Raw genomic sequence first — 20,050 nt, forward strand, 5'->3', positions numbered from 1 at the left:
TGCAGAAATCTCCGAAGGAAGACTTCCCAGCAAGCTGTGAGCACGTCTACCTGGCTTACTGAAGGAACGGTTATGGTGGTCATTTTGTCATGGGCCATTTCATCCGAGGTTCTTCTGCTAGAAGTACTGGGAGCCGGGTCCTCCAGCACCCAGTGCCCCGGACAGTCTCGATCCAGAACGGCGTTGAAAAAATGTGTGTTAAAGGGAGCTGGGATCCGAGGCTTCTTGCCCTGTGTACCCTGAGCCAAGCGCCTTCTGTACGCACTTAAGTGTTTTTAACATTTGCTTTGCGTCTGGGGTGGGAGGGGGGTGGGTGAAAGGGCGGGAATGAACCATTTTGCGAACCCACGTTTAAGGGCTCTGATTAGGCCGTCTTATAAAGCCCCCTTTGTGTCCTTGAACAACTAACAGGTTTGCCAGCCCTCCCCCGGCTCCCCATTGGCCTGCCAAAGCCTAGAAGGCTTGGCAAGGAGTAGTGCCCGATAAATGTTTGGTCGGTCGCTTCCCTACCAGAAAAGCAAGGAGAATTCCCAGATGTTCCCAACAGACCAGTTTTCCTCAAGTGTGTATGTTGTACATGAACTCATTCAACAATTATTTATTCAAGCATTTGCAAAACTATTAGACATTCCTTTATGCTTTGGGAATAAGTGCGGTTAACAAAACCCCCTCCTGGGCTTTACATTCAGGTGGGAGTTTTATTTTCAAGGGAGGGAAGTTCTGGGGGCACGATGAAGATCGAGGTTCTCCTTAAGCGGAGCGCTGTACAATTTGCACAGCGTCTTCACACACCTTATCACGTTCAGGAAAACTGTAGTTGACCTATACCGTTCGGTGCTGGGGACACCAAGAGCGTCTCCCGTGGCAAATGAGCTCTAACTTGACAAATCTCCAGCTGCTCCTGGTTCCAAGTCGAGGAGTCCAGCTTTGAACAAACTTGAGACTACTTAAGTGGGCACCAGGAGAAACTCCGCCAGATCAGTCTGTGGCTATCGCCATGCTAAGTGAGGGCCTCAGGCAGTGATGCCTAAGCCTCATTCGCTGCCAACCTAGCCAGCCCAGAACCCAGGAACCGGCTTCCCGGGCGGGATGCCTCGAGAAGGTTGCGCAGAGGGGGAGCGCGCTCTCGAGACTCCCGGGACACCGCCCGCGGCTGTCCCCTCTCGGCGGGGCTCTTCCGCCAGTGCTGGTGACCGCGGAAACCCGGAGCGCGGAGTTGCGCGGACCAGGGCGCGCGGCCCCGGCGGGCTGCGGCAGCCGAGCACGTTTAGAATCTGGCGGGCGCCAGCCCTTCGCTCTGGAGCCGCAGTGCGCACTGCGCTGCAGGGCTCCCGGGCGCGCGGGGCTGCTCCTGTTTCCTGGGACTGGCAGCGGGAGTCAGTCCTGAATAAGTAACTTTTTCTTTTTAGCTAGAAAAATGACCTTCACGGCTTTCAAAATCTCGTCTTTGGTCGATTTCCCCTATTACAGCATTTTACGCTGGGCTCTGGTTTCTCTCTCGAGAACAGCCTCCGCACTGTAATCTGCATCAACCCAAAGGGTCATGATGCCATTTCTCCGCTTCAACGAGATGTACCTATTTATTGCACCCTGGAGGTCTCTTTCGTGGCGGTGTTCGATTTTAGATAACTTACTTGCAACTTGTGTTTAGGAAAAAATGTACACTGATACTTTAAACCATGCTCTGTTGTAGGGTACGATTGATATCGACGCGTGCGCTTTTGTAAAGTAGCTTTGTCTGCGTGGGCGGGCAGATTTTTTTTAAAGTTCCATTTGCACTGCAGCGCCGTTTGCGTCCTAAATGCGATATTGTAATGTTTAATATCCAGCTATTATGTAGCTTTATCTTTTTCAGCTTCTAATATTTTGTTGTTGTTTAATTTTTTTGGCATGCCTTTTAGTCGAGTTGTATATACGAAGTCACAGTAAGAAAGCCAATTCTAAGACTCCCAAGGAATATTATCGTTTAAATTACAGAAGGCAAATCCCCTCTTTAGGATAGGAGAATGTACTTGAAGGGAGGAATGTGGCAGGGTCCCTCAGAAGCGAGGGAGCCCGCTGTTCCTCCTTCAGGCGTTTGCGGATGGCACTGGTGATCACAAAAAAGCGGAGATTGCGCTGCCGGGCGCTCCTGTGGTAGAGGGACTCGAACACTGCCCCATGTTGAGTGAAGAATGCCATCAGCTTTACTAGTTGTCCCGTTACCTAAAGCCACGTCCCCAACTCTACAATTTTCACACCCTAGATTTTTTGGGGGGGTGGGGGGTATAGAGGAGGAGGAGGAGGAAGGTGCTGTAGGAAGGGGCTTGTTTCTTTCTTCCTGTGTATCTGGTAGAATCCTCAATTAACCAGAAACAACTGAAGAGCTATTTTTCTTCCTTCAGTTGTAAATTATGTTCTTTATAGAAATTTCTAGCCTTACTTCCACCTTATTTCTTCCCAGATTCAAACAAACAAACAAAACCAACAGTAGCTTTTCAGGTGTAAAACACTCCATGTAATATTCTCACTCGCTTTGTGACGTGGACGAATTGAAAACGGAGAATGATAGTAAAAGTGTGAAATGCCAGTAGTGTTAACAGGTCTAAGCTTGTAGTCCTGGGAACTCCTGGTAATATTATTTATTAGAAATATTTGTGTGTAAAATATATGAGCCAAGAAGGGTGGAACTTATGGCATGGGGATATTTTTTAAAAATTGGAAGAAAACTTGAAAGTCATTATTAGAAAATGAAAGGAGAACAGAACTGAAGAATGGATTTATACTCGTTTATTCTTAAAGAATAATGATAGTAATTTACTTCTATGGATAGCATACCTTTATTCCAAAAGCAAAGGGTATTAATCATTACAGAAAAGATGTGTTATGTAAGATAATTATGTTACTTAAGATTTTTTTTTGTTTTTTTGAGAGGGACAGGGGTCTCGCTCTGTTGCCCAGGCTGGAGTGCAGTGGCAGGATCATAGCTTATTGTAGCCTCAAACTCCTGGGCTCAAGTGATCCTCCCGCCTCAGCTTCCCAAGTAGCTGGTACTATAGACACACACCACCGCACTTGGCTAATTTTATTATATTTCTGTAGAAACAGGCGTCTTGCCATGTTGCCCAGGCCGGTCTGAAACTCCTGGTCTTAAGCAGTCCTTCTGCTTTGGCCTCCCAAAGTGCTGAGATTATAGGCATGAGCCATCTTTTCCAGTCCTGTTCTGACTTTTTAAATCTTTTTTTAAAAGATGTAGATAGACCAACAAAATAAAATAACTTCCCTGTAGTCAAATAGGAAGTATCTCTTAGAATACAGCCCTACAACAGTTTTTCTGACTCATAGAATGTTTCATTGTATATGTCTGTGCCCCTTCTACATGTTTTTCTAAAATACTGAAAAAAATGCAAGACCATGAAGCAGTGATTCCCATGCAGTTAATGGGTGAGTTTTAGGCCTCCTTCTGCAGAGAAGGGAATAAAAATTCTAGTTTTAATGAACTTGATTGATCATGTCTCCCAGTCCTCCTCTGATTTCACTCTGTAATCCATGACTGGATCTAAATTCTGTCTGAAAGATCACTCTGTGTCTGTAGACACTAATTTCCTTAAAATTTGAACAATCCACAATAAAAATTTCATAAGGCCCTGCCAGATGAATCACCGTGAAAGATTTGAGTTTCCTGGAAGTTTCTTGGGGCCTCAGAAATAGTCATAGCAAATACAGGTAGTGTGCAGCCTCAAGAATAGAAAATACTTTCTTCCATTTTCTCTTCTACTATTTGGCCTGACATATAGATTCATAGCAGTGCTCTGAAGCTGGAAATTTTTACCGTTATCGTTAGTGGCAACACTCCATAAATGATGATAACAGAATTGCACTGTGCGTGAGCCCTGTTTCTTTTCATTAATGACTTTTTAGGTGTCTTTATTGCTAGGCTGTACTCTTTTTCAGTTGTGTGAATAGGCATTGCAGATAATATCACGGATCCATTTTGGGGGACCTCGGTAGTTGGAAACCATTGGGTCCAGAAGGGTCTTCAAAAACCCTTCTTGCCTAAAGCAGATCTTACTGACATGTTTCTCCCTTTAATCTGTGTTTTCTTTAATCTAGAGTTTTTAGTTAAACTCTCAACCTCAACAGAGATTCTTAGCATAGAAGTTAAGAGAAAATACAAATAGTGATTTCTATGCCCCCTCAGAGACAACCAACTAAAACAAAACCCACTTTTTTTTTTTAACGGAACAGTTTAAAAATTTTATCCTGCCTGAAGTAGGAAAGAAACAGTGGGATCCCTCATTTTTTTTTTTTTTTTTTTTTTTTGGTGTTCTTACCACATATATCCTTTAGAGTTCATTTTATCATTCCTAAGGGAGTGTTCAAGAAGAGAAAGAAGGATCACTGGTGTTCTTAAATCCAAACATTCACCTTACTCTCCACTTCCTCCTTTAAAACTACCTATAGAGCATCTTCATGTTAATTTGTTACAGATGCCTCAAACTCAACATCTCCAAATGATTTTCTTCCCTGCCCCTCTGCCTCCTTGGATCTGTTCTTCCCCCTGTGCTGCCTAGCACTTTGACGATGCCCACTATCAACCCAGTCCTCTAAATTAGAAGCTTGGATGTTATCTTTAGCTTCTCCATTTCTCTAATTCCTCATCATGTCGTTAACTGAATCCCGTGAATTCCATTTTCTGAATGTCTTGCAAATTCATTCCTCACTGCCACTGTATTAGTTCAGCCTCTCATCATCTCACTCTTGGAACATGTGTTCTTTCTCATTCTCCTAACTGTTGCAAGTAAAATCGCGTCACTTCCTTGAATAAAATCATTAACTGGTTTCTCACTTTAAACAATATAAATTAAAATTCCTTAGCACAGCATGCAAAATCATTTTCTGGCTCTTGAGAGCCCCATCTCTTGCCATGTCTTTTTAGTGCTCTATGCTCAACCGTTCTGTGTTACCTGCGGTATACCAAATATGTAATAATGTTTCACTTCTCTGCACTTATCCATATACTCTTTCCCTTTTCCTGGAAACTCATCCTTCCTTTGTCTTGCCTTTAAGGGTCTTATTAATCCTTCAAATTCAGCCAAAAAATTATTTCCCAGCAGAAGAATCTTTTCCTACCACATGGCAGACAGTTTACAGAATTGTTGTGAAGATTAACTGAGATAGTATATATGAAAATACTTACCTAGGAAGCTCTATTTAAACATGAGATACTATATAATGACAATACATCTATTAATTATTAAATAAAAGCTAATGTCTGCTTTTCATTTCAAAAGGCAAAATGAATGCTACGTTGATATGAGAAAAAGCTCTCGAATCATTTTGATTGAATTTAAGGTTCTTAACTTTGATATGAAGAAACTTTATAACTTTTAAGCATGAGTGTCTTCCACCTTGATTAAATTATTGTCATGCAAATAATCCACAAAGTATTTAAAAGCATTTATTAACTAACTGATTTTTTCAAGGACTTTTATTCAATTATTCTTGTTTGTTTGTTTTTCTGGACATTAGGCATAAATTACAAGTGTAGAACTATATTAAAGTATCTTCTATTTTATAGCTTTTAAATGATTTTACTATTCTTATGTTATTTGATTCACAAACAGAGCATTACCCCCATTTCATAGGTGAGATCAACTCCTTAGGAAGGCCATATTACTGGACATCATGAACTTGATAAAAAAAAAAAAGAAGAAGAGAAAGGCCATATTGTAATGCTTTCTAAAAGTAAAGTGGTAGAATGTGACAAAACTAGGTAGGGGCAACCCAGTAATGTAATACTAGTTATTCAGCAACTACTACTCTCCGATGCTGAAAAAAATGAGCTACTAGTTCCTATCTTTCCGAGTTTCAGGTTCTTGCTTGGGATGACAAGAATATGCAGTAATAGATTATAATTTAGTAAGAAGATGAATTACCATTACCTACACTACTAGAAGAGAAAACCAAAAATATTTGGCTCAGTTTGTTTTTCTTGATTAGGAAACCAGAGTATATAAAAACAAAAAGTCAAAGAGTATTGCATATTCCACTAATAGTTCATAGTCTAAAATACCATGGAAAATGTTGCACTAAAATTAAAAATTATGTACTTACTAAAGCATTTTTAAAATTTATACATTTTGCCTCAAAACTCAGAGGCATCAAGGAATTCATTTTTATTCAAGTTGCTTGAAATATAACAAAGAAGGAAGAAATTCTATTGGAAAATCCTATGGAGTAATAGTTCTGAGGCTATCTACTCATATTTGGTGATAGAGATGTAGTTTACTGTGTCATTTCAGACTGGTTTGTTGTATTTTGGATTTTAATGAAAGAAAATTAAAACGAAATCAGTAAAACATCATTTATGATTAGAGCATCTTCAGTTTTCTACATTGTACATAAATAGAATTTCCTTTTTTTTTTCTTCTTGTTGTTGTTGAGACAGGTTGTCACTTTGTTGCCCACGTGGCTGGAGTGCAATGGTACAATCATAGCTCACTGCAGCCTCAAACTCTGGCCTCAAGTGATCCTCCTGCTTCAGCCTCCCAAGTAGCTAGCACTATAGGCATGCACCCCTATGCCTAACTAATTTTTTAAATTTTTTGTAGAGATGGAATCTGGCTAGGTTGACCAGGTTATTCTTGAACTCCTGGCCTCAAGCAATCCTCCTGCTTTCACCTCCCAATGTGCTGGGATTACACATATATGATTTTATTTGAAAACAAAATTTCACTGCTAATTTTTAATGTTTAAATCACGGAGGGACTAGAAGAGTCATAACTAGAGGTAAAGAGAATTGGAAGAAAAGTTTTTACAATCACATTAGAAGAAATAAACACTTGAACCAGAAAAGTGGCAGTGGAAACGGAAAGTGTATAAATTTGATATTGTTAGAGTAGAATCAACAAAATTTGATACTTGATTATGTATATCGGAGAAGGAAAAGTCAAACGCAATCGTAAGATTTGGAACTGGATCATTGGGACAATGGTATTGATTTTAGTAAAAACAGAAGTGCAAGTTTGGAGAAGAGGAGAGCAAGAGGATTGGCTTAACTGCTGGACATGTTTCTTGCATTTGGAAGGCTATTGGCACATATAGGTGGAGAAGTCCAGCCGACATCAAGAAATTGCAGGTATGGAACTTGGGTGGGAAGTCTGTGCTAGAAATATAGAATTGGTGGTTATTCATGTACAAGTAATGGCTGTAGCCAGAGAATAGATTTGATTGACAAAGGAGGAGTATAGAGAGAAGAGACAAGAAGAGTAAAACTTAACCACCAAAGTTTAGAAAAAAGGAATTTGGAAGAGTTGCTTTTGCACTTGTTATTCTCCCTACATATTTATTTGCAAATTCCTAGAAAGTAGTAACAGTTTTACTGATTTTAGTATTGTCAAACAGCACTTAGAATATTGTCTGTAAGAAAGTATTTGCAGGATTAAAATGACGATACTTAGAATATTGTCTGTAAGAAAGTATTTGCAGGATTAAAATGACGATACTTAGAATATTGTCTGTAAGAAAGTATTTGCAGGATTAAAATGACGATACTTAGAATATTGTCTGTAAGAAAGTATTTGCAGGATTAAAATGATGATGTGTATTTAACACAGCTAAAGTAGAACATGGTCTGTTAATAACAAAAATAATAATTTGTTTCAAATATATGCATGCTGGTTAAATTGTTTTAGAAAATGTTAATATTTAATTAACTTGATTAATAACTTTTCATATGCACACGCATGCATATGAACATATATGTGTTTATCATCTATCTATCTAGTTTTTTGTTTTCATATTTGGAGTCTGTAGTAGATATTTTTGGAGGAGTATGCCTAGCCCACAAGTCAACAGTTCCCTTGCCTCCAAAAGGGTCTAAAGAAACAGGTTCCTGACTGCTGTTTGTTCTGCACACTAGAACCTAGCTAGACCAGTTGGATTTTTTTCTTATGATTTTTTTTCTTTTTTGAGGTGGGAGTCTCATTATGTTGCCCAGGCTAGTCTCAAACTCATACAAAATTACTGATATCCTTATAAGAGAAAAAACACAGAGACACGGAAAGACACAGGCAGGGAGAATGCTGCGTGACTACAGGGGCAAAGATTGGAATTATGCGCAAGCCAGAGAACACCAGAGATTTCCAGCAACAACAAGAAGCTAGAAGTGGCATGGAACAGATTTTCTCTCAGAACCCCCAAAAGAAATCTCCTGATGATACTTTGATTTTAGATTTCCGGCTACCAGAACTGTGGGAGAATACATTTTTGTTGTTTTAAGCTTCCAAGACTGTGGTATTTGTTACGGCAGCCCTAGGAAACTGGTGTAGAGGACAATCGCATTTAGATACAGCATGTGGATGTTAGGTTTATAATAAAGAATATTCTGGCAGTGCGATAATAGAAAGAGTTTTCTTTTCTGCAAATGTGCTTCCCCCCAACCCCGGCTTTTTTTACTGTGAAAATTGCCGAAGTTTGAATTAAGAGATGTGGATTCAAAAATTGGGCAAATTACTTAAGTTCCCTTCATGCCCTGATTTCCTTATTTATAAGTTGGGAAAGACTAAAAAGTAGAGCTCTATGGTTCACAAATTCAAGATATTGGGCATCTAAGAAATTCTGGATAATAAGTTAATAGTGCTAATTTGCGTCTAAGATGATATTGAGCCAGTTTCTTCCAATGCAAAACTAAATTAAATTCATAGTTTTAGTTTTATTTAAAATAATTTCCTTAGAGACCTTTCATTATTGTTGCTCATGGAAATCAGATTAGGTATACTGATCACAGTACCACTGCTGGAAGTAATTCAAATTCTGCTTAAGATTTCCTCGGCTAGTTTATGGGTGTTTGAATAAAATTCAGTATTAATAGCACTGTAATGTTAAACAATATTTTGAAATTAGACTTATATAACACCTTGCCAATGATCCATATAATGTCATTTTTAATAGACTATTTTTTAGAGCAGGTTTAGGTTCACAGCACATAAAATGTTTTTAGAAACATTCATTGACTGAATTCTGATTGTGTAGATTGTAGTACAGTATTAGAAGTTCAAACATGTTCATTGTGGATTGGTTGAAAAATAAGACTAAATAACATTATTTAATATGTTATATATCTTAATATTCATAAGGAACATGTCCTAAGGTTTTCCCAACTCCCCAGTATGTGAATATTACTCTAGGACAAAATTACTTTGTTGGTAAATGGCCATATTATTGCCTATGAGTATAAAATGAGATGATAAATAACAACAGCAAAGCTACATTCAGCTGCACATACCACATGATCAGCTGACTAAACTTACTAATTTAACTAACTGCAAGCAACAGCTTTATAGTTCCATAAAATTCACATTTGTGCTTTAGCAGAATGACATATTACTACCTGTCATGATAACCTTCAGGGTCATTTACAAATAGATACAGCCCAAAGATTAAATCTGTAATGGTTACATTCTATGAAAATCCTGCTACCTGAAAACTTTATGAAAATTTTCATACATCATTGTACAACTTGAAAAATAAGTAGTTGAAACTTGAGCGCATGACCATTTTGAAAGCAGTTTGAATCTGATGGATTAAGGACCATTTTAAATGAACTAAAATTTACTATTTTGTTTTTATGGCTTCAACACTCACTTTTAAAAATAGGCCTTTATTAAGACTTCTAAGTAGATTGAAGTTCTTTCTCCCATTATTGAAGATAACAGATCTATCAGTCTAAGGGAATGGACCATTAATATTATTATTTATGCTTATATTATTTTTATCTTAAAAGATATGTGGATAATTTCCCACTTTGGTCTAGAGGAAAGAATACAGTAACTCAACATATGTCTTTTTTTTCTTTTTTTTTTTTTTTGAGACAGGGTCTGACTCTTATTTCCCAGGCTGGATCCAGTGCAGTGGCGCAATCTTGGCTCAAAGCAGCCTCAACCTCTTGGGCTCAAGTAATCTTCCCACCTCAGCCTCCCGAATAGCTGGGACCACAGGCATGCGCCACCACACCTGGCTAATCTGTTTATGTCTTTAGGGACACCAGTATTCATCTGAGGAGTCAGTGCCTCTCAAAAGCTGCCAAAATAACTTGTAGGGTCACTTAAAAACTAATTACGGAAGGCTTTACCCAGGAACATTAAGGGAGTTAAGATAGATGTTCCTGATGCTATCAGGTGAGTGTGCTTTTTATTTCCTTCTCTGAATATTTCTTTTTGGTCCCTGCTATAGTAAGGCTTATGCTGTTTCTTGGTGGCACATTTTATTCAAATACTATGAATGAGCGGAAACGTGCCAAAGATGGATCTCCTGAGATTTATGATAGAATCTTCTCCAGAGAGAAGGGAATTTTACTCTTTGGTAGTTATGGTGACACTCTTGTTCTGTGAGATGAACTGGGAATGGGGCAAGAAACAGGCAGTATTAGTGATTTCTGATCAGATCCTATGCTGAAGTTAGATGAATCTGAGCAGGGCAAGATCCTCTCAAAGATCTGACTCACTAAGAGCATGTCCAGACAAAAGTGATCCCCCAACCTGTAGTTTATAGTGTTCCTAGAGCTCCACTCAAATTTGTACCCCCAAATGACGAATTGTACAATGGAATTCCACAGGAAGATTCAGATTACAATGCGATGCTTAATTTGTATAACTGTGAATTTTCTACTTATTCTTTAAGGTCTTGTTTAAATCCCATGAACACTTCCCTGCTTATCTATCCCAGGGTGATATTTTCTTCATTTCATTTTTTAGTAGTCTTAATATGAATGGAATATTCAATGAAATATCACCAGGACACATAGTTCTTCTTTTAGATTTTAGTATCTAACGATATCTTAAAGCTACTTATTGCAGAAGCTGCATCTTATATATTTACTTTGTATCATTCAGAATGCTAAGTTCCTGATTCATAATAGAGCTCAACATTATTTGGTTGATTAATTACTCTTTCTTTTTAGCTTTCATTCTCAGTGGGTTATTTTTCTATGATTTTACTATCTAGAAGAATTAACAGTCCATTGGAAATTCTGATAATTGGGAAGATTATTTTTATAACGATAATTTTATTTCATAATTGATACTCTGATACATAATTCTGCACTTACAGAACCAAAAACAGTAGAAAACAGTTGTTTTTTAGTAATTCTAAAGAGAAAAAAATTTTAAGTAATTTATTTATTTTTTATTGTTTGTTGACAAATTATGAATGTGATGTTATAGTAAATGTATGCAGAGAAAAGTTGACATGTCCCAACAAGTAATTATATTTCTTAATATATAAGATATTTTATAATATGTTAGAATATACTATGAAAGTATTTAAGAAAAAGTGACTGTGTGTTTAAGTTAATTTTTATGAATATAACATGATTAGATTGATGAATGAAAACACATAAGACTTGACAGGGAATTTCTAGATTTGTATGACTGGGACAGTTTTTACAACTGGTTCCAGTTTTACAGACACTGGAACCATCTTTTGGCAACTAGTATAATCATTTGAAAGCCAAGAAATATGTTTATATTCTTTCTTAGGCACTGGTCCTCCTTTTTTGCTACTGACAAATGAAGGTTGTGCTAGACTTTATTTTATTTTATTCTTTGAGACATGGAATTGTTCTGTTGCCCAAGCTGGGGAGCGGTGGTACAATCACGGCTCACTGCATCCTCCTACCTCTCCTGGCCCAAGCAATCCCTCCCCCTCAGCCTCCTGAGTAGCTAGGACCACAGGTGCGTGCCACCATGCCAGGCTAATTTTTAAAATTTTTTGTAGAGATGGGTGTTCCTATGTTGCTCAGGCTGGTCTTGAACTCCTGGCCTCAAGTGATCCTCCTTCCTTGACTTCCCAAAGTACTGGGATTAGAGGCGTGAACCACCGTGCCTATCTGACTTCATTTTTTCTCTAACTGTTCATTAGGTAGCTTCCCTGAAACTGATCATAGCTTTCCAAGGTCTTGGTAAAAATTTAAATAGTTTTTCCCTCTCATTCTTTTTAAGGAAAATGCCATATATATTTTTATGTTTTAAGAGTGATTGTCTATATGCAGATAATATTAAAATCTACATGCTACTGATTTAATGATTATTTGTCGCCTACCTGTACTTAAACTAATTTTTGTGAAATTAGTTCCAAAAATCACAAAATTAAGACTTACCATATTAATCAATCAATAAAATATCTTCAAGGAGTTTCTGGTTAAAAGTATTTAGATGACAACAAACCTGAGTAAAAATTTTGCCAGCTTGCAATATAGTCAAAATGAGACTACATTAAAGCAGGGATCAAAATTTGAAATCATTTTTTAAAACCAAGCCAACCACACTAGTAGAAAGAGGTAAGAGGTTTATTTTTCGTCAAGTGTTAAGAGGTTTCTATGCCCACAAAGAATTTATAGGTATCATCTGATAGTATATATAAGTAGAATAGAGTATAAATTATATCATTTTTCCCATGATGATATATAGTTAGAACAACATTAATAGTGGCAAAAAGAAGCTGGGAGAATGCAGTTCTGATGTTTCTGCCCTTCATAACCATACCAAATCATTTTAATATGCATATGAACATGAAATCATCTGCATTTATAATCCTTATCTGCTGTTGAACTCCATTTATGCTTTTCCAACTAGCAGTCTAGAGCAATAGCACTTTCTTCAATGCAATATGTTTAAATTCAGATGTCTCACCCTCATCCTTATGATATACTTTCAGGCAAGTTCAACCTCTCTACTCGCCTCTGCCATTAATAATATGTTTATTTTTCTAGTTAACTGGGCTTGAAACCTTGAAATAATCACTGATTTCTTACCCTCAAAGCAGCTGTAACAAAGTTCTAATGAATATTTATAAAATATATTATTCCTATGGTTGATACTACAATACAGGTTCTTAACATTTCTGGTTATATTATTTCACTGTCTTCTAAACTAGACCAATTTCTCCTAGAGACGGTATTCTCTTGCTTCTGGTTCATGCTAAATTGGCTACTATATAAATTTTTCTAAAATGCTATTTACATATATCATTTTCCTGAAACACACAAATATCGTCTTGTCTGTGGCATAAAGTCCACCTTTTCTTAGCTTTGGCATGCAAGATTCTGAACACCCTGGCCTCAGCCTCTTTCGCCCGTCTCATCCTTTTTTTCTGTCCATTCCCTCCCTTCCCTTGTTCCTCCCTTCTTCCTTCCCTCTCTTTTTCTTTCATTCTAAAAATAGGAAACACAGACAGAAAAGGATATCATTCATAAATGTACAACATAATGAATTATCACAAAATGAACACACCACTCAGGTAAAGAAATAGAAGGCTGAAGCATGATAACTTTCGGGGTGCAGAGCCCATATTTCTTATGTTCTTTACTACTCTATATTGGCCGTCAATAGATTTCTGGCCTTCTTAAAATTCTTACTGTGATTTCAGTGTAAATTGATACAAGTTTATAGTGTTCATTCCTAAAAGCAATAGAAAAAAATCAAAATAAAACAAAAAGCCTGAATTTTGAGCTTGTTTTCTTGCCAGAGTTTGAAAACCTTTTTCATTAAAAAAAGTGCAAAATAGTTTTGTAATTCTACTGAACCTCTGGCAAATTCAGTTAAGGCACATTTTTTGAGCAGTGCAGTGAGTGTAGTTTTGACTATTGTATATGCAAACTCATCCTTTTCTTGTATGCCTTTCTTGTAGAGGGCATAGGGTTACAGAAAGGGTTAGTGGTGAATGATGTTACATTTCTGTTTCTTGTCTTCAATTTCTCAATCCCCAATACCAAAGTCTCCTGCAGACATCTGAGATGCTTCTTTTGGAGTTTAAACTGGCATATTTTGGTTCCACATTGAAGTTCCTGACAAAGTTTGACCTCGTATTAGTACTTCAACAACGGATAATTATGGTCTGAGGCACTTCGTCTATAAATCAAACTCGGTAGGAGTGTTCCCTGCAATGACATGCAGCAATTGAAATAGTCATCTTTTTATTTTTTGGTAATTATTCTACCAGTTTGGAGTGTAAAAGTAGAAAATATGATGCTATTACATTGCTAAGCCAGCAGAAGGATATCCAACAAGGAACCACATATATATTTAAGTGTTCATGACTACAAGCCTATACCTATTGAAAGACGAGCCTTGTATCCAGAACAGTGATGAGCACATATTCTGTGCTAAGTATCATTTGAATGAATTTTTTTATATGTGTTTGCACCCAACAGAGATTTTATATGCAAAAATAAAAAAAAGAAAATCCTCTGTCTTTTTATGCTTTACTTTTTAAAAAAAATACAACACCTGGATTGTTGTAGAGCATATTAACTTAAAATTCTATTTATAATGCCTTGATTCATTATATTACTTATACATTACATATATAATATATAATATCATAATTAGCATGGTTTGGAAACATATGCTCATTTTGCTGCTTCTTCTCTTTCTTACCTTTTTGTTTTCCACATACGAGAAGAAGGGTCATATATGTATGTTATCTCTTTACTCCAATCATGATTACTATGGTTCTGTTCCTGCTTAGCTACACATTATATTCCAAGCCCAGCTGCTGCCTTGTTTGAATGTTTCTTGAAGAAGGCATTGTAACTTTAACCAAGCAGCCTGTATTCTGTATCTATTTTTTTCTAGGTTATTGTCCAAGGTGCGGGCCAGATAACTTTTAAGAAAGTCATTTCTAGAGTCCCTCTGAGTGGTCTCCAGAAATTGTGGGATTAGCTTTTGGAAGTTGATATGAAACTACAGTTAAGTGGGTGATAAGCATGAATGACCTCAGGCAAAAACTGCAAAGCAACTTTCTTCTGTATTCATAAGTACTATGTAAAACAAATATTACGTATATAATGAGTATGTATCAGATTGCATTTCAAAATTAAACATGTTGATCCTATTTTTTCCCCACATAGGGCATAATTATCTTTGAGAAACTATTAAAAATTAGGGAAAAGGTTATCCTTTAACAGAATTGTGTGACAGCACATTGCAGTGCACACTAATGCCTCTCCCCAATTCCCAGTATGACAATTCCTTCTCTACTTTCTGTGATTCTTGGCTTTTTTTTCTGCTAGACCCCTTCAAATATCTGCTCAAGGGTATCATGGCCTTGGTCACATTTTCTTTCATTAATTCTCATCTTAAAAGGTCCGCTGATGCTAAATTCAGTTATGTGGAATATACCAAATCCATTCATTATAATTAGAGAAATCCTGGGATACATACTACATTCAGGATAGGCAAGTTACTATATCATAATGTCTGTTTAGATTTAGTTTTTTAAAATATTGCTCAGTGTCTTCCAGGCCCTTGTTGCTTTTCATCCTGATTGGCCAAGTCTTCTTGTAACCAGATTCCTTTCAGTGGCTTTCAGATTAATTCATCTTTATTCCTACCTCTCAGTTTAATGTTAGAGCTATTTCCCCACTTTCTTTGTCTCTGACAAAACAGAGCTCTATTTTTTTGGACCTTAGGTTAAATTTTGTTTCTGGTTGAAACTACTCTCCTGAGGCTTCCTAGATCCTGTTTTTCAAGAATTTTTCAATCCTTTCCTCTGTGAAGCCTTCCTTGCCTATTTTGTATAGAATTTATGTAATCCCTCTCCGAAGTTTCACAGAATTTATTTTTTAACAGTACTTATTTTCTATATTATTCACTTGGTATATCTTCAAGCTGACAATTTAAAAAATGTCTATCATATGGTAGGTCCCATGCTAAATATTGGAAATATGAAGATAACCAAGTTAACTATCCCAAGTCTTAAAGAGCTAATAATTTAGTGTAAGAGATAGTATGTTACAACTAATCTCTATATAATTTTATAAGTATACAGTAGATGTCTGAAATGTTATGGGAACATGGATGAATAATTGATTAGTATGGAAATAAAAGGAAGTTTTACAGAAAACTATAGGCTTATAGGAATTAAATGAATGAATATAACCTTTAAGATTCAGCTTTTGGGCACCATTTCTTCCTGAAAGTCTCCCCTAAGTCTCCAGACTACATTTGATCCCCTTTCTTCAGTGGCTAGATATAACTTTACTGTAGCGCTTATCCTATTATACTGAAATAAATTCTGTAAGTCTGTCTCCCTACTGTACTCTAAATTTCTGGGAAAAAGACTGTGTATTATTTTGGATTCCTGATACCTAATGCAATGCTTGCTGAATAATAGATGCTCAATAAATGTCTTTTGAACTGAACAACAAAACAACAAAAACATGAGTGTTTGGAAATTGCAAGTAGTTTTTTATGGCAAATTGTGAGAGGCACAGGAGAGGAGAGTGAAGTGGCTGAAGATAAGGCTGAAAAATAGCTAGGACAAAGTTGTGAACACCCTGATTAGGCAATTGTTGGTTATCCTTTTATATGCATATTTCTTGTTAGAATGCATTCTTTAGAGACAAGGATTAAATCTTACATGTCAAAATATTTAATTCAGCATCAGGCACAGATCCTTGCACATAATAGATGTTCAGCAAATCAAAGAAGAGTTAAATCATCAGATGACAGCATCCACTTAAAAGTACTTTGAAGATTATATTATGATTCAATGATTATTCATTGATAGTAGGCAGTGGCTCTGTCCTAAATAATGATAGAGGGAGTATTCTTTTGATCCATTGTTTTCCTGTGAACAGAACCTGTGTGCATTCTGAAATCATGAAACTATAAATAAACTTAAAATATTAAATAGCTACTTTTTTGTATATGTTAAGTTTTGTACTCTCCACTCATAAAGAATTATCAAATGAGACGAAAACTAACTACCATGAGCTTCTTTTATTTTTAAATGAGGTTTTTGCATATGTCCTGGCATCAAATATAGAGTCTGTTGAATTGCCTGACTTTGATATTGGATAGCCAAACTTCCTGGCTCACTACAGCTATAAGCTTGTAGTAAGAATTGACTTAGATAGTATGAATAATATAAATTACTATTGAAACATAAGACAGAGTTTGATGCTGTACTATGCTGGTAACTGTTCACAACTGGTTTTCTAGAAAAAAAAAGAAAGAAACCTCTGATCTGTAGCATATGCTGATTTCAGTGATATAAATACTTCCATTATGAGCCATTTACAGTGATGTAAATACTTCCAAACTACCCACGTGAAGTTACTGAAATACACAGTTGGGAAGAGATGCTAACAATCAACTCTTCTGAATCTGTAAGAGCCAGCTCAGCACACTATGAGTTTGATAATAACTATTGTAATTAAAAATGTTTTTAAATGGACATTGACTGGGTGCCCAGGACTCTTCTAAATGCTTTATATACTGTATTTCATTAACTTTACCCAGCAACCTATGAGGTAGGTTCTACTTTTTAATTCCCATTTATGGGAATCTGTGTCTCAGAAAAACTAAATAATTTGCTCATATTACACATCAAGGAATGAGTGGACTATAGATTCAAAAACTTAGTTTGATTCGACTCTACTCCTCCAACTACTATTCAATATTTCTTTCAGGATATAAAATTAAATTATGTTCAGCATAGTTTTCATGTTAAATGTATTTGTTATTTAATATCAATATATGTAATTCCTTGAACATTTTAAGTAAAATATAGCTATATAAATTTGCCATGTCCAACTAAATATTTATGTGACTAAATTCAGCAAAAAACTACAAAAGGAGGAAGTAATCTAAGTAATTTTAAGTTTATATGATTAAAAAAAGACATTTTGTCCTCTCAAAACCTTGAAAAGATTTTTACAAAAGTCTAATTGGAAATAACTCATAATTATTTTTAAAAAAGGTGTTATTTGCAATTGCATGGATTTTAATAAAAAACAAACTCTTGCTTTATTTCAGCGACAGGGTTCTTAAATTGTTACTGAAATTTATTAGAGTATCAAATGGATGTTGTAAATAGTGGAACATTCCACCTGTTTTTCCAATACTTAGAGCTCAGGAAAAAGGTTATTTCTAATTAACTAAGTAAGCAGAAAATATAATAACATAATAATGAGGAGAAATTTAGAAGTTAAAAAAAAGGTTAGCAAATAAAACTGTAGGGGTCTAAAGATGATTGTAAACTTTGGATCACTGCAGAAAACTTTCCTAAGTAAGACCTGCCACTATGCTTTAAGCAAACGAAGCAGAATATGGCCTAGACTGAAACTGCGAAGGGCTTTATACATTTAAGGGATAGCAAGAAGTTAAGTGCTGCAGGAAAGTAAATTGTGTTGTGGGAGTAGATGTGGAAGCTGAAAAAAACAGTTTAGAACTGAACTGTGAGGAACTTTCTATGTCAAATTAAAGTTTCTATTTTATTCTGAAGGGCATCAAAGGTTAAAAGAAGTTCTTAAGAAAGTAACAAAATGATTAATATTCTATTAAGAAAAAAACTTGTAATGATATTGGGCAGAAGTTGAGAAGAGACTAGTAAAATGAAGACTTGTTTATTACAATATTCTCAGAAAGAGATAATGAGGGATTGAAATAAAGATGATACATTATGGATAAAAGGGGGATTAATTTCAGGGTCATATTTGATGTAAAATCAACAAGATTTGATGAATGTCTATGTAGGGATGCATTTTGGAGAAATAGTAAAACAAAAAAAGAGAAAAAGTTAAGGATAATACTGAGAGTTTTAGTTTAGGAGACTGGATAGATGATGATGTCATTAATGAACATTGAGGACAAAAAGGTGGTTTACAGTTTAAAGCATTTGCACATATGTTATCACATTTAAGATGATATTTATGTTACAAATTACCATTATTGCGCTGATAAAAACTTAATCTTATATGCAAATAAATGTACACAATATCCTGATTTTCTTATTTTCCCCTAGCGCTTATCATTGACTTGATGAAAAGTGCTATTTGTGTTATTTATAGCCATATTTATTTTAAATATTTTTAGTAAGTGATGATGTTTTCCTTTCTAACTGCTGTATTTAAATATTTTTGTTAGTGGTTCTTTTAACTATTTGAAATATATTTTATTATCTTTCAGTTTGAAACAAACTTTTAGATTTAGCATATTTATTCACCTCTTACATGATTTATTAAAAGAAGTAAAAGGGAGAAACTGTCTTGTCATATTTCTGGTCCTACCATGAAACATAAATGATGCTAAAGCCACTAATATTTGAAGTCCATTTTGGACTCCTATGGTGTTATAGCTCAGCATAGTTTTCATGTTAAGTGTATTTCAAAATGATTATAAAAGCAAGTCTCTACTTTAACGTATAAAACTAAAGCAAAATAACACAAAAACAAGAAACTTAAGGCACTTTCAAGACACCATGAATCCATTTGAGTTGGTAAATGAGTATTAACCGTGGAGTCATTTCATTTCTTCTAATTAACTGAGGTACTTAGAGGCACTGGGGATACAAAAATTAATAAATCCTCGTCCTGATTAATGGAGCCTGGTGGAGGGGACATATAAACAACTCAATACAATAAGACATTTTAAGTATTCTACAGTTAGAAATAAATTGCTATAGGAAACAGATGACGATGCAAGTAATTCTGCCCAGGGATTGGCTAGAGCAGGGAGGAGGAAGAGAAGCTTTCACAGTAGAGGTAACTTTTGAGTAGGGCCATTTAAGGCTTAATAAGAATTTGCCGGGAGGAGAAATGAAGGGCTTTGAGAACATACATAGAAGAGCAAGAAAATAAACATTCTGGTGTAGGCAGCATGGGGGCAAATTGTTTAAAAAAAAAAAAGAAGAAGCTGAAAGGGTTAAGTAGGACCTAGTAGTGAGGATGTGACATACCATGCTAAGGACATTAGACTTGATATTGATATTGAGTAAATTTCTGATTTAACTCTAATAGGAGGTTGTGTCATATCTTCAGTATGGGGTTTATCTCGTGAACTCATTAATCCTTTTATTCATTCAGAGTTGAACTATAAGAAGACACCACGCTAAAAGAAATCAGATAGATGCTGTCTTTAAAGCTCAGTTTACTGTTATTAAGGAAGGTAAGAACTTCAAAGGAAGGGTTGGGTAAAGTGATATAGAAAAATGTGACATTTGAAATGGGCTTCGAGGCATCGGTAAGATTTGGACAAGTCTTACTTATATTTTGATTATGATGAAT

The 20,050-nt window shown here is 35.9% G+C and overlaps 2 protein-coding genes across 3 annotated transcripts in view; one reads left to right on the forward strand and one right to left on the reverse strand.

Moving 5' to 3' along the window:
- Positions 1–266, reverse strand: part of VSNL1 (visinin like 1) — a 116,191-nt gene extending 115,925 nt beyond the window's left edge. The window contains exon 1 of the mRNA XM_054546143.2: positions 51–266. The gene's annotated coding sequence lies outside the window, so the exon portion shown is untranslated. The remainder of the gene's footprint in view (positions 1–50) is intronic.
- RAD51AP2 (RAD51 associated protein 2) overlaps positions 240–20,050 on the forward strand; it is a 29,995-nt gene continuing 10,184 nt past the window's right edge. Inside the window, exons 1-2 of one of the 2 annotated variants that reach the window (XR_002913892.2) lie at positions 240–10,160; positions 19,850–19,931. The gene's annotated coding sequence lies outside the window, so the exon portion shown is untranslated. Of the gene's footprint in view, positions 10,161–18,923; positions 19,932–20,050 lie in introns of those variants that run through there. The other variant, XR_008522507.2, reaches the window with a different exon arrangement.

This window comes from Pongo abelii, chromosome 12 (assembly GCF_028885655.2).
Source record: "Pongo abelii isolate AG06213 chromosome 12, NHGRI_mPonAbe1-v2.0_pri, whole genome shotgun sequence".
NCBI classification, from domain to species: domain Eukaryota; kingdom Metazoa; phylum Chordata; class Mammalia; order Primates; family Hominidae; genus Pongo; species Pongo abelii.